This window comes from Podarcis cretensis (genome assembly GCF_951804945.1).
Source record: "Podarcis cretensis genome assembly, chromosome: 5".
In the NCBI taxonomy this organism is placed as follows: Eukaryota; Metazoa; Chordata; class Lepidosauria; order Squamata; family Lacertidae; genus Podarcis; species Podarcis cretensis.
In genome coordinates this window covers 43,773,771-43,798,215 of record NC_137174.1, presented here as the reverse complement: position 1 = coordinate 43,798,215, position 24,445 = coordinate 43,773,771, and the positions used below count along the sequence as shown (strand labels likewise).

The 24,445-nt window shown below is 40.4% G+C and overlaps 1 long non-coding RNA gene across 1 annotated transcript in view; it reads right to left on the bottom strand.

Annotated features, from left to right (window-relative positions):
• Window positions 1-10,096, bottom strand: part of LOC307216557 — a 34,188-nt gene extending 24,092 nt beyond the window's left edge. The window contains exon 1 of the long non-coding RNA XR_013839147.1: window positions 9,990-10,096. This is a non-coding gene — a long non-coding RNA (uncharacterized lncRNA). The remainder of the gene's footprint in view (window positions 1-9,989) is intronic.
• Between the last annotated feature and the right edge of the window lie 14,349 nt (window positions 10,097-24,445).

Below are 24,445 nucleotides of genomic sequence, written 5' to 3'. Positions count from 1 at the left end.
AGTCAGTGTAGACAATACTGAGCTTGTCGGACCAGTGATCTGACTTGAGTATGAAGCAACATCCTATGCTCTGTGTTCATAACAGCTTCCAAAACAGCCAAAAGCAAAGCCAGTGCAGGACATATTTGCCTGGTCTAGGTTTAGTATAGGGACGTGGGTGGCACTGTGGTCTAAACCAGAGCCTAGGGCTTGCTGATCAGAAGGCTGGTGATTGGAATCCCTGTGACAGGGTAAGCTCCCATTTTTTCAGTCCCAGCTCCTGCCCACTTAGCAGTTCGAAAGCACGTCAAAGTGCAAATAGATAAATAGGTACTGCTCTGGTGGGAAGGTAAACGGCATTTCCGTGCGCTGCTCTGGTTTGCCAGAAGTGGCTTAGTCATGCTGGCCACATGACCCGAAAGCTGTCTGTGGACAAACGCTGGCTCCCTCGGCTTATAGAATGAAATGAGCGTGCAACCCCAGAGTCATCCACGACTGGACCTAACGGTCAGGGGTACCTTTACCTTTACCTTTACCTTTAGGTTTAGTATAAACTAGTGTGCAGTCTAACTGGCTGGTAAATTCCTGACAGGTAAATGGGTTCTGTTCACAATGATTTCTGGAAGAATCCACAACATTTAGATGCTTCTGCAGCTGAAGGGTGGTAGAACCAAAGTAGGCTTTCCCTTGCCAGTGAACAGTTTACCTGTCCCACACCTGACATCACATATGAGCAGGTGTGCCTGGTTGAGGAAAACAGCCTCATGGGCCAAATTAAAATCCCTGGTGGGCCAAGTTCCTCACCCCTAGCTTGAGTTTAGAGGGGGGGGGACATAATGTTCTGGGTTTCGGATCAACTTACTTTGTGCTGAAATGTTCTGGGACAGCTCTAGGATGTGAAAGGAAGATTAAAGGACTGGGCAAACCGACAGCTTCTGAGCTTAGGTCTTGTTAGGTCTGGAATGTGAAATTCATCTATATCTCAGGAATCACATCATCTATTGGAATTCCTCAGCCAAAGTGTCATGGGGTAAATGAGACAGACAGAAAAATTGTGACAGAAAGAATCTGCATACTTCAACGTGAAGGGTCCTTCTCACATATGAGTGATACTGCCTATACTGTATAAGACCAGTCAATCTGTTGTAGGAAAGAATTCACAGGAAGAAACTTCCTTCATAGATATTGCTGCGTTCAATGAACTTACATATAACAAAATGAGCATAATATTGCAGGCTCCATCACATATAGGCACTGTGTCTGTTGCAGTGCATTACAGCACAATCCCAACCATGTCTACTCAGAAGCCCTGTTTAAATTCAGTTGTCCTTTTCCCCAGGTGAGTTTAGGGATACAGCCTAAGTAGTCTGGAAACCTAAAGAAAAGCTCTGGACCTTAAGAAATTCTTAGATTTCACGCCTGTAGAGCTGTTTGTGAGATCAGCAATTCAAGTGATTGGATTTAAAACAATGACAGAAGTTATCAAAATAACAGCATTATATGTACGGTTTAATTAATCATCTTTAAAACCCTAACAGATTAGTTCTGAAATATCAACACATTTCAGAGCAGTGTCCGCTAAGGTTGCTGATCCCACTCCAGAGGCCATATGTAACTGATCATGTACACTGTTCCTATCTGATCCTGCGGAAGCAAAGCCACTTAGTGTGGATAATTAAGCTAATTAATCAGAAAGACAACTGACACAGAGCAATGTGACAAGAACTTAGCAGCTTCATGTTTTAAAAAGACTGCAATATTTGATGTCTAAGAGTGCCTAAAGAACGTAAGTGTGATATTGTTGATCGTCTAACAAAAATATGGAGCTTGTCACTAAAATCAGACTCTCTACTGGAGAACCGGTAGGTACTCAGTATACGATAATTAAGAAAGAGATGAGGGAGGAATAAAGGAAATAACAGACTATCTAGCATCTGTTCCATTAAACTAGTGGAAACGTGATTAAATCTGAAATTATTTCAGATGCAGCAACAGCAGCCACTGCAATCTTCCAACAGTTTAACTTCACCCCCAAAGGTCCATTCCTCCATTGTTTCAAAAGGCAGGTGGATGCCAACAATTGAAGGGTGGAAGAACAAGCCTTGCTAAGAAAGAAGCAGCTTGGCTTTTAGAAGACTGGGCTGATCTGGTAGACTTGTTGGGATTCGGCTTCCAAAAAGCTTTCAGCAGTGTTCCTCGCTAAAGAGTCCTGAGTCATGATGGTAGAAGAGGACAGGCCTTTTATGGATCAGTAGCTGGTTAAAGAACAGGAAATTGAAGTAGAAATAAAAGAAGAGTTTTCACATTGGAGGGAGGGAGGGAGGAATAAGTGCCCTGCAAGGATCTGCTTTGGGACTTGTGCTACTGAAATCATTAATAAATTATCCGGAGCAATTTGAAATAGAGATGGGCAAGCTCCCCTCAAACCTGATTCAGATTGAGACTGCCAAATTTGAGAAAAAGTGGAGAATGCATGGGCGGCAGATGAAAGTGTGGGAGACTCTTTTAACTTATGCATTCTACTTTTACTCAAATTGTGGTCTTCCAGATGTGCTTCTTTCTGAGCTCTCAACACCCCTTCCCCCCCCCCAGCTCCTCTTTATTTGTAGGGTGGAACTGTATAGCCAGTTTCCTTAGCTAGGAAATTCTGGTGGTAGACAAAGCTCAAGAGACAGGCTGCAGTGAAGCAAACTGGCACTGACTCCATTTACTTTAGTTATGCTGAAGTTTTCTTTTCTCATAGGTACCTTTAATCTTTCATATTGCTTAAATGGCCACTCAGTGCTGCCTCTAGCTTTTAGTTTATTTTCCTGCCTATAACATTTTCAATATAGTCCACTGAGCAGATTTACAGAGAGAGAGAGAGAGAGCGCAGTTCTAAATGTTAAAGGAAAATGCTTTCTTCTATACCAAGATGTATTCTGGGAAAGAGATGCTGCATTAAACTTATATAATAGATACCCCCACCACCACTTCAAAAAGGATAATCGGCGTTTACTTGCTTCAGAAAAGGAGTACTGGTAGCACACACAGAACGAATGTTAGCGCACCATTCTGAGCAGCTCTAGCTGAAATGCGTGAGATCAGCCTTGGCAAGGCATCCCTGAGGAAAGATTATATCAGGCAGGTGTGAAACCCGGTCACTGATAAATTCAGATGAACTTTCCTTTCCCCTGTGTCTTTTCTAGTCAGCTTTGCTATGCAGTGAGATCTTCCACAATTCTACAAGTAGGGGAGAAAAGGCAAAGTAGATAAACGTTCTCAGCTTAACAGATATTTTCCTGTCTCAGAGGCTTCATTCAAGTCATTCTTGTCATTCTTCTGTAGATTACAGAGGCCTTAACAAGGAAACTAGAAATGAAATTGGTTCTATCATGGCCCAGACAAGAGGCTGTAACTGCTCCAAATCTGCAAAAGCAACCCATAATCATAGAAGGAGGGTCCCCCCCCCTGGCACAAGAATTAATGCTATATGAATGATGAAGTGCTGCTTTTCACAACAAAAGTGCTGTGGAGCTGATTGATAATAAGGACAGAAGTCAGTGGAGACTAGGGCTATGAAGATCTCTCTTCTTTCACGTACATCTGATCAAGGACACAACACTAAGTTCTAAGAGGTCCACTTAGCAGCTTTGTTGCTCTCCTAATGAAAGAATCTGAGCCCCCTTGCCTCTGCCAGTTGCAGAACTCCAATATGTGGTCTACACTTGCAGTAGAATGAGGAGCTGGAAGAGTGGACTGCACCACTTCAGGATGCAGGAAGGACATACCACAAACTTTGCCCTGTAGAAAAAGAAAAACCCTGTACATCAAAATTAGCATGTGAGGAAGAAAGGTTGTAGACCAGCCAGTTATATGCTTCTATATACATAGGACAGAAAAGTGTGGTTGTTCACCTGTTGCCTGTAGTAGTGTGGAAAACTTAAGCCTGGCCCTAGATTTGAATAATGGACGAAGTAAAAAAACAAAACTGGTCTTAGTTGGTGTGTCGTGCTGCCTTAGAAAGCCCAGAGAGGAGCAAAGTGTTTGCGATCTTCCTTCCATGAGTCAGCATTTTTGCACAGCCATGGTGGGTGATACTCGGGCTTCCTGTGATGCGCAAACCAGGCCAAAGACAGATCAATGCATGGGAGAAGCTTCTCAATTGGGGGATCGCAGGGTAGGAGAGCAGTATGCAGATTCTCCAGGCCCCTCTACCTGTTGAGGTTTTTGGCACGTTAACAAGTCATTTGTTTCCTTAATTAGAATTACAAAACAGGTTGAGGAGCCATGCATTCTGAGATTAAAATAGCTTTGTTTCTTTTCTCTTCTCTTTCTCTCCCGCCCCCCCACAATCCAGTTTGGCCACCATAAGGCCGTAAGGTGTTTCTTAGCTGAACATTGTCACAAGAGGTAGTTTATGGTCACCAATTTGATTGGCTTTACGTATATGGGATTTAGACAAATTTGTGGAGGATAAGGTTATAAATAATTATGATTATTAATATTAATTAAATTAATATACCTCCCTTCATCCAAAGATCTCAGAACTGTTCACAAGATTAAAATACAAGATAAATGCACAACTGGCTACTAGTCATGATGTTGTTGTTGTTGTTGTTTAGTCGTTTAGTCGTGTCCGACTCTTCGTGACCCCATGGACCAGAGAACGCCAGGCACTCCTGTCCTCCACTGCCCCCCGCAGCTTGGTCAGACACTAGTCATGATAGCTACGTACTATTTCCACAGTTAGAGGCAGTCTGCCCCAGAGTGCCCCAAGTGCTGTTGCTGACCCCACAAAGGTCCTACTTTTGGACTTCCCAAAGGCATCTGCTTCAGTGCTCGTTTAGCTGGACCTTTGGCCTGATCAAACAAAGCAGAGTTCTTCTTACAGTGGCTTACAGTAAAATTATAAAATAGTGTTGTGGGTTTGGGGAGGTCAGTCTGGATGATGGCCATGGGTTTGTTCCAGAGCTGTGATCCTGTATATGTGAGGCTAGAATCTGTAAGAGGAAACCAGTCCAATTATGCTTTTCGTTGACGTAATAATGGCCTTGGTTGGCCAGTTAAGTCCAAAAAGGCAGCCATGGAGACAAATGGGAGGGCCTTTCCCACCACACTTGGATGATTGCTATTTCATACTTGGCTGGAAAACATTAGGCCAAGGGACTGTGTGAGAGTGGGTTTTGGCTGATCTTGGAAACTGGAGACACAGACATGTCTGCTCACTGATACTCTAGAATAGACACCATAGACCTCATGTAAACAAAAGGTTAACATTATTGTGGCATGTCACCCAGTGAGCAATTTATCATCAGAATAAGTAGGAAAATGTGGAAGATTGCAGGCAAAAAAGAAATTAAAAAGTTAAAATTTTTTTTAAAATACTACAATTCCACAGCACCCATTGTGTCTAGTAAATTTCAGCACCTCAGCTGCTGGCATGGGATCTGGGGAAGTAGCTGCATAAGGAAAAACGGAGTCAACAAGTTTTTTTTTTCTCCACAGATAGTATCACCTTCATTAAGCCACAAATACTGTATCAGGCTTTGTGCCTCAGAAGCACTCCAGAGGAAGCAGCTCCTGTAGCGCTATAGAAATCTGTATATCGTTCAACATTAAATTAATTGCTATTGTTCTACCTGAAATGCTAGCAATCCTCTAATAGCCTCTCAGCTCATTAAGAAACACTAAAATATTGTTTCCCCCACCAGAGATCACTTTGCCGAGCATGGAGCCTTTTTGGAAAATAATTTTTCATAAAACAACATTGGACATTGGACCTTACAGCATGTGAAAATTAAAACCATTTCTTTCATTGACCTTACAAACATTTAGCATGTTTTTGTTCTTATCTACCGCGGTAGGGTTTTGTTGTTCCGTGTTGGCAGTAAAATCCATACTTATAACTGTGATATAATTGCTGCTCCAGGCTGAAACTTTGGGTATGCAATGAGTCAAGATTTTTGTTTGTTTGCTCAAAAGTACTTCACTCCTGATTTACTCATTTTCCATCCTACACATGAACCAGAAGAAGAAAAACCAAATCTCCCAGATTTCCTTTGATTCATATTACTACTAGGACATTGGGAGGGGGGCTCCTAATCTGACTGAGGAAGCAGTGCTAGAGAAAGGGGGTCTGCAATCCTTTCTGAGGTTAAACCATTTCCTCAGGCTAAATCTAAAGGCTGCTATTATCCCTGCTGGGGAGAATTAAAATGTGCAATGCTGGTACAGTGATACCTCAGGTTACATAAGCTGCAGGTTACATACGCTTCAGGTTACAGACTCCGCTAACCCAGAAATAGTGCTTCAGGTTAAGAACTTTGCTTCAGGATGAGAACAGAAATCGTGCTCCGGCAGCGTGGCAGCAGCAGGAGGCCCCATTAGCTAAAGCAGTGCTTCAGGTTAAGAACAGTTTCAGGTTAAGTACGGACCTCCGGAACGAATTAAGTACTTAACCTGAGGTACCACTGTACTTGTCTCCCCTCCCCTCCCCCCACTGGAGTCTTGGACAGTGCCTACTTTGAACTGAGAAATGGTGCAGAAGTAAAGGGTTAAACACCTTCTCTTTCACTGCCCTACAGCTGCTTTTGTGCCTTAAGAAAGACATTGGGAGAGGGGATTCCAGATCTCTTGCACTATATGCATTTTGACCCTACTATGACCGTTTGTGGTCCAGAAATCCCAGCAGTACATCTCAGTGCAATCAAGGTGGCTAGACCAATAAGCATTTCTCATTAGTAACTCCTGAAATCAGGGGGATTATCTTTCCAAATACATTCACCAGAAACAATCAATTTCCATCCCTAAATGAAACTTCAGATGCACCACAAGTTTAAGGGCAGTTTCCAGCACCGGAGTTGAAGGGTCTGAACCAGCCTAGGCAAATGTTTTTTTCCAGAATGAGTAATATGGACATGTGGTTCAAAACTAAGCCTGTGAACTGCTGATCCCTTCCCAAAGTGTTGTTATTCACAAGTGTGGTTGGCAGAATAACGTATGCATTATCCTCTCCAACACGAGTCTTTTTGAAACACTGATTGAACAATAAGGTGTGTGCCTGTGGAGGGGCAGGGAGAGTACTACTATGTATATTAGTACCCCTAGTATTGTACACCCAGTTAACTACATGGCCAAGCTAGGCAGCTACACAAATACCTGATTGAACTCTTCATTACAGACAGAGAGGCTGTTATAGTATTAAGGTGCTGCCCCCTGTTGGTGTCAGCTTTTTATATTTCTATGAAGCCTTGAGTTGACTGCATCAGGTAATGCCACATACTTGTAGTAATTATAAGAAATTCCATCCCTCTTCAAATACCCCACTGCAGTGGTCAGTAGCTCCTGCTAGAGAAATATTTCATTGGTCCCCTTTCACATATAATACCAGAAGTACAAAGAGAGAAGTGCAGCTCACATCTCTGTCCTCGCATAGCATGACTCCTCTTCCCTCATTCTCATATTTTCTCTTCCTCATTCTGATCTTGTTTTTGTTTTTTTTATTCTGCACACATTTCAGAGTGGCTGTTGCTAACTGTAATCTATCTGGCAGATTTCTGCTAAGGAGGGCTGTAAAGAATGGGGATCCTTTTATGAGCTGGTGTAAATAAGCCTACATTTCTCATTCGCCTTTGATAAGCGAATTAATGGAATAAAAGATGAAGCCGTCTCTTTAAAAAATATTTACATACATCATCACAGCGTTATGAAGCCCTTGTCAAGGTTAGCGATGCAAAATATATATAAGTTGGCATGTTTATAGCTTTGTTAGCAGATTCACGAAGGATTGAAGAGAAAGTCAGTCATTACAGAGCTGGATAACAGGGCACAGCACACACACACACCACTTGCTGAAATACTAGTAGAATGTTTTTAAAAATAACCCAGCTAATTTCATAAAAATTAGCAAATATCAATGTTGGCAAGAATATTTCTGTTAGATGAAGGCGGCACTAGTGTTCAGCAACTACTGCAGTACAAAGCCTTCTGCAAACAAGGCACCTGCATTAATTTTACAATATATATCTGGGAATTCTAGAATAAATACTCTGACAGCTGATTGATTTTCACTGGATTGCACAAGCCATTTCTTAAGGAGAAGAAAAAACCCTGACTATTGACTCAGTCACCACTCTTTGTTGCCGCATAAACAAAGCAGGCTTTTAAATAAACTCTGCAAAATAACTAGAATTTACCTGGCCTTTTGTGTCATGCATTCAGTATGTTTCTGTCTTGGATATGCATAAATGAGAGTAAGATTTCCTACAGAACTGCAGTTAGAACTTCAAGAAATATATATAATAATGAAAACCATCTAGACCAGTCAGGTGCAATGCAGAAGGTCCCTAGTCCAGATTGACCTGGGAGTGACCTGTACAGGTGCTGAGTAAGGTGGTGTGTGTTTCGTTTTTTGAACAGTTAACACATACATTAATAAATGAAGCTAGGAAAGCTGGCTGGGGTGGGGAAGCCTTTCTTGTCTGGATAGCTCAGCTGGTTAGAGCGTGGTGCTGATAACGCCAAGGCTGCAGGTTTGATCCCCATAAGGGACAGCTGCATATTCCTGCATTGCAGGGGGCTGGACTAGATGGTTCTCACAGTCCCTCCCAACTCTATGATTCTAGCAGTCAAGGAGCCCGGCAGCCAAGCTATTTGCGTTTCTTCCTTTCTTGTCAGTTACCAACCTTCCTGGCAATCTGGAGCCATGATAAAGCGAGAGAGAGAGCTTTGAGGCAGTAAGAGTCACACTGCTCTGACCTCCTTGCTTGTCACAGGTTGCCAAAGGAGCTGATACATCACCATAGGATCCTGCTGCTTGTGATCTGCGTTAGCATTTTGGATTCATTCCACCTCCCCTGTTCCTGGCATATGTCCAAAATGCAAACTTGCTCATGCTGTATTTAAATGCCTTTTGCTGGGGCAGGGGAAACCAATGCTATTTGGACAATTCTGTATAAGAACTAGCATGAATGTATTCAGCTGCTGAGGTCAGCATAACATTAGTTTCTATTATTTTTGTGGGGTTTTTTTTAACTTCCAGGGGAGGACACAATGTGCCAAATTAGCATTACTCAATTTGAAGTAATGGTAGGCCTGCATTAGCATAAGAAAAAGGCCAAGCTGTAACAAGGAACTGCAGCACAAATGTACTGAGATGTATTTATGACTCCACTAAGGGAGAGGTTTGTTCTCGGGAGGTGGTGGGATTTTTATAGAAGACACAGCCATGCAACCATTTGAAAGAAATGCATAGAACCCAGCCATGTAAAAATAGAATAGTATCATAAGATTATGGAGTCTCTTGAACGCTCCAGCACATGTCAAGTTTGGGAGCCTTAATGGGCCAGATTTGACATGAATTTGCTGCAGGGCATGCATTGGACTGCAATGGTGCAATGCCAGTGAAAGCACTGAAAGTGGTTGGTGTAGCCAATGGGACCCATAGAATTGATCTGACTCTATTCCTGTTGTTTGAAGATTCCAACAGACAATGAAGCTTGTCTAAGGAATTCAAATACGTATCAAAGCTGTATCTGCCATTTTAAGTTTTAACAGACTTGCAACAACAATATCCACCCTCTGTATCTGGTTTGTGACTACAGCACTTTACTTATGGCAAAAAGTCAAGTATTTGGGGAAAGTGGGTTTGTTGCAAAAGGCAACTGTATTTGTGCAAGATGAATTTGCAATTCCCCTGTGCCAAGCTATATGAAGTCCACATACATATCTGGAGTTCATTTTTCAGCATTTCCATGGCTGCTTCCAGATAGGAACTTACTGTGGGACTGGTGCTCCTCATCCATGCAAGTTTTTTTTTTTTTTTGCCACATCCATACAAGGTCACTGTTAGCCAAATACTAGGCTGTATTCCCCCCTGCCCCCCCCAGTCAGTCTGGATTTCCAGCGGAAATCCAATAAGTTAAAAAAATGCCGATGATCCATTTGTGATATTTCATGCTCTGCTAGCCCCCTGTCTGAATGCACCCCATATTACCTAGAGAAGTACAAAAAGACAAAACATGACTCACTTGTGAATCTGCTATTGAAGGCACCTTCAAACATAACCGGTGCCTTTTGTGTTGCTTTTACAAGTCAATCTTTTCTCTAGCGCTCTTTGAGAGTGAGCACTTTCCGTTGATATCTTAGATATAGAAAGGAGAGGAAAAAACAAGTGAGTCAATTACTTCTCCAAATCTTTCTCTTGCCATCATTATTCTGACAATGGAAGAAGACGCATTAGTGTGGACAATAAAGTGGTGTGATTCCCCGTATGCCTTGCTCTTTACAGATTTTATGTGAAGATTTTGTACCAAAAAAAGAAGCTGCAAAAGTTCAGTTTCATTTTGGTGGAAGGAGGGAGGAAGAGAGAGAGAAGGGAGTGAACAGGAAACCTAGCTTGCACAATGCTGCACAATGAAAGGCGTTATGTATCTTTCCCCAAAGAAGTAAAGCTGCTGTAAACACTGAATTAGGGAGAAATTTGATTTGGTTTGTGTTTAAAGGTAAATCTACCAAATCTGCACTTTCCAGAATAATGCATGAACACAGCCATCCTTTGAAAGTCTCTGAATTCTCTGGATTTTGCAATGAAGTTTTCCAGTCAAGTAAGGAGTATAAAAGAGGCACCTAGCAGAGTAAAGTGTGCATGAAAATGTGTATGTTAATGAAAACAGCTTATAGAAATGCATTCAAATGTTAAGAGGACATTGCTTTGCAAAAATGTGTACATTAAGCAAAATAATTAAGTGATTGAACAGTACAACCCAGGTAGATGCCGAAAGGAAAAACCTGCCACAGAGCTGGTGCTAAATTTGGCCAGTTATAAAACAATAAGAAAACTGAAAGTACACTACCAGCAGGAAGGCACATAACCTGTTGGGCTACTCTCATTATTGAAAGGGTCCTTTAGCTGACTCATGGTTTTAACTGCTTCTTTTCCCTCTGCCAGGTTGAGGCTGCCTCAGCTGACATTAGCCCACTGGCAGAGTAAGGGGGAGTGTGGTGGGTGTGGTCCGCCTTGGGTGTCATCCCTGAGGGGGGGTGACATCACCACGCTGTTCCCCTGGGATGCTCACCCCACCCCCATGGGCAGTTAGCCCTGTCCCCAGGTGCACAGCATGTGCGCCACTCCGGGTGCCGAAGCAGTTAGCTCCACCTCTGCATTAGCCCCTCCCAGTGGCTGCTGAATGGGGTTTGGAATAGGGGTGCTACCCCTGGCATTAATTTATCCAGAGGTAAATTATGATGGCTTCCTGTGGTTTTGATTGCTCAGTCCAAGAAAATATCCGCTTTGAACTTTCCTTCTCACCTGCCTCCACAGATGTGTCCCTCCAATCACTTTGAGGTGGGGTGCTGTTGTTTTTTAACATTCAAGCAGTACCTTAATTTTATGACATTAATTAATTAATTAAATTACTTCTCAAATGATTTTTCAAGCCCACTTATTCTATACTATTCCTCAATCCAAGGATTGAGGTGCCATTTTGTAATGAAGATCACTTCATTTTCTGGTGGGTTTTAAAAACTGAAGTGACTAGAAACTTCTGTTTTGTGGAAACACACACCCCAAATATTCTTTTCCAGGCATAGTATAATTTTGGTTTTTTATTTTTTTCCATCACAAAATAAGAAAAATATTTTTTTTAAAAAAAGACTCCATGCTAAACAGCAGAGGTCTATTGTTCCTCAACAGAAGTACATGCCATGGAGAGAAAATTACTTGGTGTCTATTCAACAGCTATTTTTTTAAAACTCGCCATGAGCCACCCCTTCTTTTTTGTCTTATATTTCTCTTGGCATCAAAATAAAGCATGTGAAGAAGAAGAAAGCCAGGATGTTTTCCTACCTAGAAGAAAAATAATTACACTAGTGCTTAAAAGCTTTTGTTCCACATGTCTGGAACTGTCCGTTAGCTGCCTGCTGACAAGAAAATCTTCTGAATACATCAATTTCAGACTGAATTTTAACAATCTGTTCATTACACTTCAGAAGGCCCTGAATCAGAATGTCTAATTCATTGTGGTATTTAGATCATTTAACAATGCTCATGTTGTTCCACCCACAACCACAAAAGGATTCATTCTTCATTTTCTTATTTATTTCTGATAATTGAAAGCTGGGGGTGGGGCTTTCCGTCATATGACAGTCATTCTTCATCTCTACTGTCAAATATCTTCAACTTTGAACAGATTAATTCAGAGGATCTCAGACTGTGTATTATTGAGTCCTCAGGAATCAATGTGGGAAGCAAAACAAGGAGGAGGAGGAGGAGGAGGAGGAGGTTGGGAATCAGGAACTCCTAAGTAAAACAAATAAATTATAAATTATAAATAAAACAAAAATGTTTACCAGATTAGTGATTGTGACCACGTGTAATCTTGTTGCAGGCTGTTTGAGATCACTCTAGGAAGATATATAGATGCAACAAAACTTACTGATGTTTGTTCTGATCACGGTTGTGGATCACAGCTGGACCCAAGACCTTTTGCTTTTTTTTTTTTTTTTTTTTTATAATAATTTTTATTAATTTTCCACACATAAAATAAAGAACAGTGTAACACAATATAACTTCATACTCATCGGTTCATAACCTTTTTTCTTTGACTTCCCCATACCTCCCCATCCCTGCATCCTTGTTTAAAAATTCTTTAGCAACCCTTAAGTCCATTGTCTTAATTCCTTTTCGTAAATATTTCTTAAGTTTTTTTTTTTGTTTACTGCTGCAATTCTTTACTTCTTACCCCCTGACATCTTAACATTCCTCAATTTTACAGTTATTTTTAAGATATATTTTGAAATTCTTCCAGTCCTCTTCCACTGTCTCTTTCCCCTGGTCCCGGATTCTGCCCGTCATCTCAGCCAGTCCCATAAAGTCAATCACCTTTGTTTGCCATTCTTCCAGAGTAGGTAGTTCTTGCGTCTTCCAATACTTTGCCAGTAGAATTCTTGCTGCTGTAGTGGCATACATAAAGAAAGTCCTATCCTTCCTTAACACCACTTGGCCCACCATACCCAAGAGGAAAGCCTCTGGTTTCTTAGGAAAAGTCCACTTAAGGACCTTCTTAATTTCATTATAGATCATTTCCCAGAAAGCTTTAACCTTTGGGCAGGTCCACCAAAGGTGGTAGAAAGTGCCTTCAGTCTCATTACATTTCCAACACTTATTATTAGGCAAATGATAAATTTTTGCTAGCTTGACTGGGGTCATGTACCACCGGTAGATCATTTTCATAATATTTTCTTTTAAAGCATTACATGCAGTAAATTTAATACCGGTGGTCCATAACTGTTCCCAGTCAGCAAACATAATATCATGACCCATATCTTGTGCCCATTTAATCATAGCAGATTTCACCGTTTCATCCTGTGTATTCCATTTTAACAGCAAGTTATACATTCTTGATAAATTCTTAGTATTGGGTTCCAACAATTCTGTTTCTAATTTTGACTTCTCTTTCTGAAATCCTATTTTCCTGTCCTGTTTAAACGTCTCATTTATCTGATGGTAATGCAACCAATCTCGAACCTTAGGTTTTAGTTTCTCATAACTCTGAAGTTTCACCCTTTCCCCATCATAATCTATGATCTCATGATATTTTGGCCATTTAGAATCCATATTAAGCTTTTTTACTTCCCTAGCTTCCATTGGTGACACCCACCTAGGGGTTTTACTTTCCAACAAGTCTTTGTATCTAATCCAAACGTTATACAATGCTTTCCTTACAATATGGTTTTTAAAACTTTTATACACCTTTACCTTGTCATACCATAAATATGCATGCCAACCAAAACTATTGTCATACCCTTCCAGATCCAAAATGTCAGTATTCTCAAGAAGTAGCCAGTGTTTCAACCAGCAGAAAGCTGCTGATTCATAGTAAAGTCTTAAGTCCGGCAGGGCAAACCCCCCTCTATCCTTTGCATCAGTTAAAATCTTAAATTTAATTCTGGGCTTTTTGCCCTGCCAGACAAATTTTGATATGTCTTTCTGCCACTTCTTGAAACAATCCATCTTGTCCACAATCTGCAACGTCTGGAATAAAAACAGCATTCTAGGCAATACATTCATCTTAATGGTAGCAATTCGGCCTAACAAGGAAAGTTTCAGCCTTGACCATATTTCCAAATCCTTTTTAACTTCTGACCAACATTTTTCATAATTATCCTTAAATAAATTCACATTCTTGGATGTTAAGTTTACCCCCAGGTATTTTACCCTTTTTGTAATTTCCAAACCTGTTTCATTCTGAAAACTCTCTCTTTCTTCCATTGTTAAATTTTTTTCCAACACTTTCGTTTTTTGTCTGTTCAATTTAAAACCTGCTACTCGACCAAATGTTTCAATTAATTCTAATACTCTTTTAGTACTAGTGTCTGGCTGTTGCAAAGTCAATACTAGGTCATCTGCAAATGCTCTTAATTTATAATGTCTAACTCCGACCTGAACTCCTTTAACCAACTGGTCCTTTCTAATCATGTTTAACAAAACCTCCAGGACCGATATAAAAAGCAAAGGGGATATTGGGCAGCCCTGTCGTGTACCTTTTTCTATAGGTATTTCTTCTGTTACCACGTTATTTACAATTAATTTGGCCTTTTGTTGAGAGTATATTGCACCTATACCGTTTTCAAAACCTTGTCCTACCCCCATCCCTTGGAGATTCTTTTTCATAAAAGTCCAACAAATGTTGTCAAAGGCTTTCTCCGCGTCCACAAAAATCAAAACTGCTTTCCTATTAATGTCAACGTCCAGCAGCTCCAAAATGTCTATAATGTTCCTCACATTGTCTGACATATGTCTACCTGGGAGAAAGCCTGTTTGGTCCTTATGAATCTCATCTGCCAACACTCTTTTCAATCTTTTTGCCAAAATGTCTGCAAAAATTTTGTAATCCACATTGAGTAAAGATATAGGGCGGTAGTTTTTAACTTGGTTCTTCTCAGTCTCTGTTTTCGGTATAAGTGAGATGAAAGCCTCTTTCCACGATTCAGGTGCCTTTTTCCCCTTTAAAATTTCATTGCAAACTTCCTTCAATGGTTGTATCAGCCATTCTTTCAGCATTTTGTAGTATTTGGCCGTCAGGCCATCTGGTCCTGGTGATTTTCCCAATTTCATATTTTGAATGGCACCCTCTATTTCTTGTTCTGTTATTTCCTCATTTAAGATCCTTTTACTTTGTTCTGAGATTTTTGGTAAACCGTATTTTCTAATGAATTCTTCTATTTCTTGCTCGTTGGTTGGCCCTTGTGCGTACAATTTCTTAAAAAAGCTTTGAAAACAATTGTTGATCTCGTTGGGTTTGTGGATAATCTTTCCATCCATTTCTAAACTTGTTACCGTGTTCATTTTCTGCCTTTTTTTCAATTGCCATGACAGAAGTTTCCCACATTTATCCGCTGACTCAAAAGTTTTTTGTCTCATTTGCTTTATCTTCCATTCTATTTGTTGGTTCATAAGTTCCATGTATTGCATCTGATGAAACTTTATTTCTCTCAAAATCTCATGAGACTTTGGTTTGGACCTCAACTTCTTCTCTCCTTCTTTTATTTTTTCTAAAATTTTTTCCTTCTTTTCATTTTGTTGCTTCCTCTTAATAGAATTTTGTTGAATTAGGAAACCTCGCATCACGGCTTTGCTTGCGTCCCAAATTATTCTTTTTTCCACATCTGTTTTCCTGTTGATCTCAAAATAATCTTTTAATGTTTTAAGGGCCTTCTTATGGATCTCTTCATCCTTGAATAGGGTGTCATTCATTCTCCATCTAAAGGAACCAGTTGTTGTTAGTTTCATCTCCATCTTGACCGCATTGTGGTCGGAGCACGTTTTTGGGCAGATTTCTACTTTTTTTGTTCTCGACGCCAAGACCTTTTGCAATTAGCAACCCATGGAGGGGTGTGTGTGGTTTAATAAAGTAAAAAAATCTTTCAGAAGAAATTGAATGGATTCTTGTGACTCTTTGCTGAGTGACTCCTGCAACCAAAAGGGTTGGGGGTATACACAATGCACAATGAAATATTTCTGACTTTATTTTCACTCTTTTGATTCTCTGCCTAATACTGTTTGTTCACTTCAGCACTCACTTGGCAAACTACTGGATTCCTTGACTCAAAATTACTGTTCGTCCACTTTAACTCTCATTTGATCAATGACCCATCATGTATCTATTCACCATACAATTTGATAAATGGTTGAATGAAAGAAATAAAATGGTCACTGTAAGGGAAGTAGGATTGGAGACAGGACAGGACAGTGTTGCAGGAAAATCAATGAAGAGTTTTGTGACACCTTAAAGACTAATAAGCGTCTTGTGGTTGTGGCATAAGCTTTCATGGACTACTGTCCACCATCAAGTATTTCTAGGTTACTGAGATTACCTTGGTCTGAAAATTTGATTACTGAAATAAAAATAGGCATTGGGACAGTTCTGAGTCCACCATTCCAGGAGTTACTACGGCCTGCTATGAATTCTATCCCAAGATGCCACTAGCACATATAAGTTATCAAGTCATCAAATATGGGACAACTTAGCTGGAATGGTTCAAAGCCTGGATGAATTGCCTGTATCTCATACGACACCAGGACAGAAAGAGGGTGTCAGCTGATATTGTCTGATATGGATTTACAAATAACATTTGTGACTAGTAATTACATAGTTTGATAGTATTAAAACATTGCTCTATGACACCAGACAATCTGTTCATGGTGGCGGGGGTGGGTGGGGAGCATTTCAGGAAGTTGCTTTGCATGCACAGTTGTCCTTTTTAAAAATTAAGAATGTTAGCTGTTTAGTTATTTAAATACCATATGGACCTAGCTTGCATAAGTTTTTAGGGACCTGAAACGTTTTATTTTGCATTCCGTAAGAAGAGCAGAATAAACTGAACATTTCAGAGTAGCTCAGTACACAGGCAACCTTCCATCCTTCCTTTGTAACTAAAACTATATATTTTCAAATTAACATATAGCAAACCCTCTTTAGAATTATGTTTAGAGATGATGCCCAATAAAACATGACTTAGATAGCTGCATTGTGATTTGAAAGCTGGATTTCAAGACAGAAGCTTCAACACACTTCCTTTAAAAATCAGTAGTTACGCTACTGACAATAACTAAGGCAGTCTAATCTAGGGGTTCTGCTATGCCAAGCGACTAATGTACTCCTGGCAGAATTGTCGGCAGCAAAACAATGCCACTAGAAACAGGAGATAACATAGCAACACTAACAGACAGACCCATAGCATCTATACCAGGGGTAGGCAACCTAAGGCTCATGGGCCACAAGTGGTCCATGGGGGTTGTTTAAGTGTCCCACTAGCTGCCCCTGAACTGAGCCACCCACTCGGAGAGTCCCCTTGCGCTGTGCTAAACCAGCGCAGCGCCGCGCGGGGACTCGCTTCTGTGGCATCGGAAATCACATCTGCGCAGATGCGGATGCCGGAAATCGCGGGTGGGCGCTCACGCCCGCCCGCCCGCCCGCAATCCAACCCACAGAGAGATCTCCGCTGGAGTGAACCGGCCCAGGCAAGGTAGACCTTGCCAACCCCTGATCTGTACAACTGCAGAGCCTACCAATCACGGTGTTGAATGCCAGCAATGATCCTATATTAACCATGTGCAGAAGGACCCAATCCACACATAGCAACAATGAAACACCTCAATGTTTCATTGCCCACATTAGCCCACATACAAAGCACAACTAGAAGGCCACAAAGACACGACATTGTCCTCACTAGCACACATCACAGGATAACAGGCCCATTAACTTCCACTGATAGCCATGCACCCTTTATTTATTGTGGCATATAAGCCAACGTCTTGTGGCACACTCGCATCCCTGGTGCACGTTGGAGGATATTACTTCATATCCATTTTCTGTGACATGATGGAGCAATCGCTTGAATGTACTCCTAAGCCTTCCCATAAAAAAGTGCTGTAAAAAAGGTAAGTTTATTGTTATTAATAATCATTTGGATGTGAAATCCCTTGCACAGCACTAAGCAGTGACATTTAGAATTTTCAACAGGAATAAATTGACTTTGTAGATATTTATATTGCTCTAGATGAATTTCCTTCCCTCTAGCCTGAAGGTTCTTTCATAGTGAGAAGAGAAGGATTATTGTCTCAGTATGATGTTTGTTTTATTTATTGTAATTTGTAATTGCTGGTGGATTTTGGTCATTGCATTGAGATTCTCGGCAAGTTATTTTAAAACAATGTGAAGTTGTGGAAGAAGGCCAAAGAAGATTTATGTAGCCCAATATTTCCTAATAACTACAGAATATTAGGGGGGGAACAGGATAGTGATTGCTCAAATACTTCTACAATGCATCACACACATATTATCCTATATTAGCTGGATTCATAATTCATAACGTTAATAAACTCTCTACCTTTTTATCCCCAAATATGCAATCAATTTCTTTTCTATTAGGTATCATACGTGAATAATTGTTATGCAAAAATGATAGCACTATATAAACAAACTTCTAATCACTGTTAAGAAATAATTTATGAGTGTGGAAGAAGGAAAGGGGAGGGGATCCTCATGAAATCTCACACTGAGATTACCTAGCTCAGCCTCAATTATACTGGTATAAAATGAAATGGAATTGCCTTAGCATATCACCATAGCACACAGATAAATAAGTAGCATATGCCATCTGGCAAAGAGATGTCACATTGTTAAGAGTGGGGGAGAAATGGGAAGCTATTTGAAAGACCCCAAAATTACCATTATCACAATGGTATGCATGGCTACTCAGAAGTACATTTTACTGTCGCTATGTTCAAGAGGGCTGACTCCCAACTAATTGTGATTAGAATTGCATGCGATCATATACATTATTGCCTGGGTGTATGCCCTACAAAACACATAAGTGGACTAACTTGTGAATGAACATGCATGGGACTGTGCTACTAAAGGATGAATACTGTCCCTTGAAAATTACAGTCACATCACTGAGAATCTGCTGATTCTCAACCAGTAACTGAAACCCAAAGCCTTGCATTATATTCCCTTAGTCATTCACAAGGGCACACAATGAGCAAACAGCATTTTGAAATATCAACTTCATATTGGATGATTGATTGTCCCTATTGGATTGGATCCAAATCCGATCATGACTAATGTAAATCCCATTGATTCCAATGGGTCTCCTCTAAGCATGACTAAGTTTGAATCCAACCCCTTGACTTTTACTTAGCCATTCAATGCTTTGTCTTTGTGGGGTGGAGATCAGTTGCATAAGTGTTCAAAAAGAGCCTGTTGTGAGAATCAATACTAATCCTGCCTTACGATCTGCAGAGGGGTTAGCTTGCTGCTGAGATGTGTATCTCACGGATATTTGTATCTTATTTCCCTTTCTAATTATATTGTAGAGCAGTTCGATACTATTGCTTGTTCTTTAATTGACCTCTAATTCCTTTCCACTGAAGCCCGTTCTGCTGGAATCCAGCTTATTTCAATTTACTCTCCTTTTCACATTCCATTTCACACATTACTGGGTTACAGACTTGGGTTGACAGCTGAGTGGAAGCCTGACAAGGCACTGCAGTCCATTGCAGCTCTCAGGTGTGTGTACCCCAACAATAATTTTAAAACGTGTGTGTGTGTGTGTGTATCTCTTGCACGCATTACACTTTAAGATTCACCATTGGTAAAATTGTACATGCACACATAAAGTGTGCATGCACACGAAAGCTCATACCAATAACAAACTTAGTTGGTCTCTAAGGTGCTACTGGAAGGAGGACTTCCGGTCGGCGCCAGCGCTTAATGGCGGTCCTAGCCTCGAGCTCCGAGGCAGGACTGCTCCGCTAGTTCGGGTCCGACCCGCTACGGCGAGCGGGGGACCCCTAAAATCACAGGCGCGGAGCCTGTGAACAAAGGAGATTCGGTGGGCACCTTTCGCGCCCCCCGGTACTGTGAAGGAGCCTTTTTAAAGGCTTCGGAGCGGCATCGGGGTAAGCGCGGTGCTGAGAGTCGTCACCCAGCTAGCGGAGTGAAGCCGCGTCGCCATGAACGGAGAGCGCCGATTCCTTCCTGCAACTGAAAATTGACTACAACACCCGTGAGTAAGATCGAGAGATTGACGGGACATTAAAATTGGAAATTTGGCTGAAAACGGGAAAGGCATAAACTAAGGAAGTCTGCCTCCCCGGAGCTGCATGATAAACAAAGCAACGAAAAAGCAAGCTGCATTTGAAGGGAAAATTTTTTTTTAAACTGTCAAACCTGACATCGGACTTAAACTTCCCCCCCGACAGGCAGGAGAAGGGGGGAAGGGATTTGGACATTGATAATCTGCTGGAAAATTAATGGGAAAATAAGACCTTTCACTGCCAAATTCCCCAGGTCGGGCTGCCCAAATAAGGCACCGGGAAGTGAACTGTCATACTAAACTGTGCAAACTGGGGATTTGTCTGAAACAAAGTTACTGGACTTTAATTTAGCCTGCTGCATTTTTGGTTATATTGAAAGACTGAGAATTTATAGTGTGGACTTTGGAAATTGTTGGCTACTGTTATTTCCTTGCTCCTTTGTTTTTCCTTGCTATTTGGATACAATTGAATGCTCCCTCTAGAGGGTCTCAAGTGAAACTGTTGCACTGAAAAAGAAACAGTGGGATTTTCCACTTGGAAACTATTTCTGTGAGAACGACCTTGAGGATATGAGTGGCCCAACAGAAGAGATAGTAACAAGGCTTAAAGCAAAGCAATCTCAGAAGAAAAGGGGCTCAATATCAGGCACAACACCAGCTGCACAGGAAAAAGCAGCAACAGCTTCTATGGATCCTATGACACAGGCACTCCTCAAAATAAACCAATCTTTGGAAGCATTGACAAAGCTGTCGACAGAGAATTCCAAAAAATTGACAGAGCTGACAGCAAGATTGGACGTAAATACAGCCAGCGTAACGTCTAACACAGATTCTATAAATAGATTAATTCAAGAGAGCTCTGAAACACGAAAGATTGCGGAAAGTGCAAAAAACACTGCAGAGGAGACAAGGGAAAAGTTTGGGCCCATCATTAAAAAAGTGAATGAGCATGATGCAACCCTCTCTCTACTGGAACTTCAGAGGAAAGAGAAAAATTTAAAATTAAGATTGGTTCCTGAAAGGGAAGGGGACAGCCTTGTGGAATTCCTTACAGAGAACTTTATAGCTTTCTGGCAAGAGGAATGGGCCGAAGAAGATGAATTTGAGATAACAACAGCCTTTCGACTGGGCAGGAGACAGGACAAGAAACCAAGGGATTGTCTTATTACACTGAGATCAAAGGAAGAAAGAGATAAAATATTGAACCTACACTATCAAAAGCCACTGGTGATCCAAAATAATCAAATACAGATCTTTAAAGACATCCCCAAATACATCTTAGAGGTGAGAACCCTCTATAAAAATTTGGTTGACCTGCTGAAGAAAAATACCATACCATTTAGATGGGAGTTCCCACAAGGACTGTCCTTCAACTTTAAAGGAAGGAAGATCAAAATAAGAACAATTCAGGATAAAGAACAGTTTCTGGAGAGATACGTGGAGGACCTGCAGAAAGGAACTGTAGAGGAGAAAGAACCACCTGATATAGCAAATTTATCATTTGGACTTTTACCACCACCATCGGAGGAAGAACAGAAGCTTGGAGCAGTTGGAGGAACAGGCACTTAAATACAAAATGTCTCTGCAACTTCTTAGCTGGAATTGTAACGGCTTGAACCTTCCTCGGAAAAGACGTCAAGTTTTCTACATTTTGAAGAGAGAACAATTAGATTTAATATGTCTGCAAGAAACCCATATTGCCAGGATACACAGGAAATTATTGATAAATAAGAGGCTTGGACAGGAATTTATCTCATCAGACAAAGTGAAGAAAAGAGGTGTGGTGATCTATGCAAAGGAAAAATTGGCTCCAAAATTGATATTCAAAGATGAACAAGGAAGGTACCTGGCAATTGAAATACAAATTCAAGGAGAAAAGATTTTGATAGTCGGAGTATACGCCCCAAATGAAGGGAAGGCCGAATTCTTTAAGAAGCTGCATGAGACACTAATCGACTTTATAGACTATAAAATCGTAATGATGGGAGATATGAATGGAGTTGTCTCAACAAACATGGATAAAGCACAGAGACAAGTGATTTCAAAAGAAGGGAGACTACCAAAGACTTTTTTTGAAATGACCGAAACTATGGACTTGATTGATATTTGGAGAACAAGGAACCCTCTTGAGAGAGAGGGAACCTTCTTCTCTGAGGCAAAAATGATATGGACAAGAATAGACCAAATTTGGATTTCTAGCAGCCTGGCGTCAAGAACAAAAAAAGTAGAAATCTGCCCAAAAACCTGCTCCGACCATAACGCCGTGAAGATGGAGATGAAACTAACAACAACTGGATCCTTTAGATGGAGAATGAATGACACCCTATTCAGAGATGAAGAGATTTATAAGAAGGCCCTTAAAACATTAAAAGATTACTTTGAGATAAATTTGAGAACAGAAGTGGAGAAAAGAACAATTTGGGATGCAAGTAAAGCCGTGATGCGAGGTTTCCTAATTCAACAGAATTCTATAAAGAGGAAGAAACAAAATGAGAGGAAAGAAAAAATCTTAGAAAAAATAAAAGAAGGAGAGAAGAAATTGAGGTCCAAACCAAAGTCCCATGAGATCTTGAGAGAAATAAAGTTTTATCAGATGCAATACATGGAGCTTATGAATCAACAGATAGAATGGAAGATAAAGCAAATGAGACAAAAGACTTTTGAATCAGCGGATAAATGTGGGAAACTTCTGTCATGGCAATTGAAAAAAAGGCAGAAATTGAATACTGTGACAAGTCTAGAAATGGATGGAAAAATTATCCACAAACCTAATGAGATAAATAACTGTTTTCAAAGTTTTTTTAAGAAACTGTATGCACAAGGGCCAGTTAACGAACAAGAAATAGAAGAATTTATCAGAAAATACGGTCTGCCAAAAATTTCAGAACAAAGCAAAAGGATCTTAAATGAGAAAATAACAGAACAAGAAATAGAGGGTGCCATTCAAAACATGAAATTGGGAAAATCACCAGGACCAGATGGCCTGACGGCTAAATACTACAAAGCGCTGAAAGAATGGCTGATACAACCACTGAAGGAAGTTTGCAATGAAATTTTGGAGGGGAAAAAGGCACCTGAATCGTGGAAAGAGGCTTTCATTTCAGGTTAGAACCAGGTTAGAACCAGGTTAGAAACTACCGCCCTATATCTTTACTTAATGTGGATTATAAAATTTTTGCAGACATTCTGGCAAAAAGATTGAAAAGAGTGTTGATAGAGGAGATTCATAAGGACCAAACAGGCTTTCTCCCAGGGAGACATATGTCAGACAATGTGAGGAACATTATAGACATTTTGGAGTTGTTAGACGTTGATATTAACAGGAAGGCAGTTCTGATTTTTGTGGATGCGGAGAAAGCCTTTGACAATATCTGTTGGACTTTTATGAAAAAGAATCTCCAAGGGATGGGGGTAGGCCAAGGTTTTGAAAACGGTATAGGTGCAATATATTCTAAACAAAAAGCTAAGTTAATTGTAAATAATGTGGTAACAGAAGAAATATTCATAGAAAAAGGTACACGGCAGGGATGCCCAATATCCCCTCTGCTTTTTATATCAGTCCTGGAGGTTTTGTTAAATATGATTAGAAAGGACCAGTTGGTTAAAGGAGTTCAGGTCGGAGTTAGACACTACAAACTAAGAGCATTTGCAGATGACCTAGTATTGACCCTGCAACAGCCAGACACTAGCACTAAAAGAGTATTAGAACTAATTGAAATATTTGGTCGAGTAGCAGGTTTTAAATTGAACAAACAAAAAACGAAAGTGTTGGAGAAAAATTTAACAATGGAAGAAAGAGAGAGATTTCAGAATGAAACAGGCTTGGAAATAACGAAAAGGGTAAAATACCTGGGGATAAACTTAACGTCTAAGAATGTGAACTTATTTAAGGATAATTATGAAAAATGTTGGTTAGAAGTAAAGAAAGATCTGGAAATATGGTCAAGGCTGAAACTTTCCTTGTTAGGCCGAATTGCTACTATTAAGATGAATGTATTGCCTAGAATGCTATTTTTATTTCAGACGCTGCAGATTTTGGACAAGATGGACTGTTTCAAGAAGTGGCAGAAAGACATATCAAAATTTGTCTGGCAGGGCAAAAAGCCTAGAATAAAATTTAAGATTTTAACTGATGCAAAGGACAGAGGGGGGTTTGCCCTGCCGGACTTAAGACTTTATTATGAATCGGCAGCTTTTTGCTGGTTGAAACACTGGCTACTTCTTGAGAACACGGACATTTTGGATCTGGAAGGGTACGACAATAGTTTTGGTTGGCATGCATATTTATGGTATGACAAGGTAAAGGTGTATAAAGGATTTAAAAACCATATTGTAAGGAAAGCATTGTGTAATGTTTGGATTCGATATAAAGATCTGTTGGAAA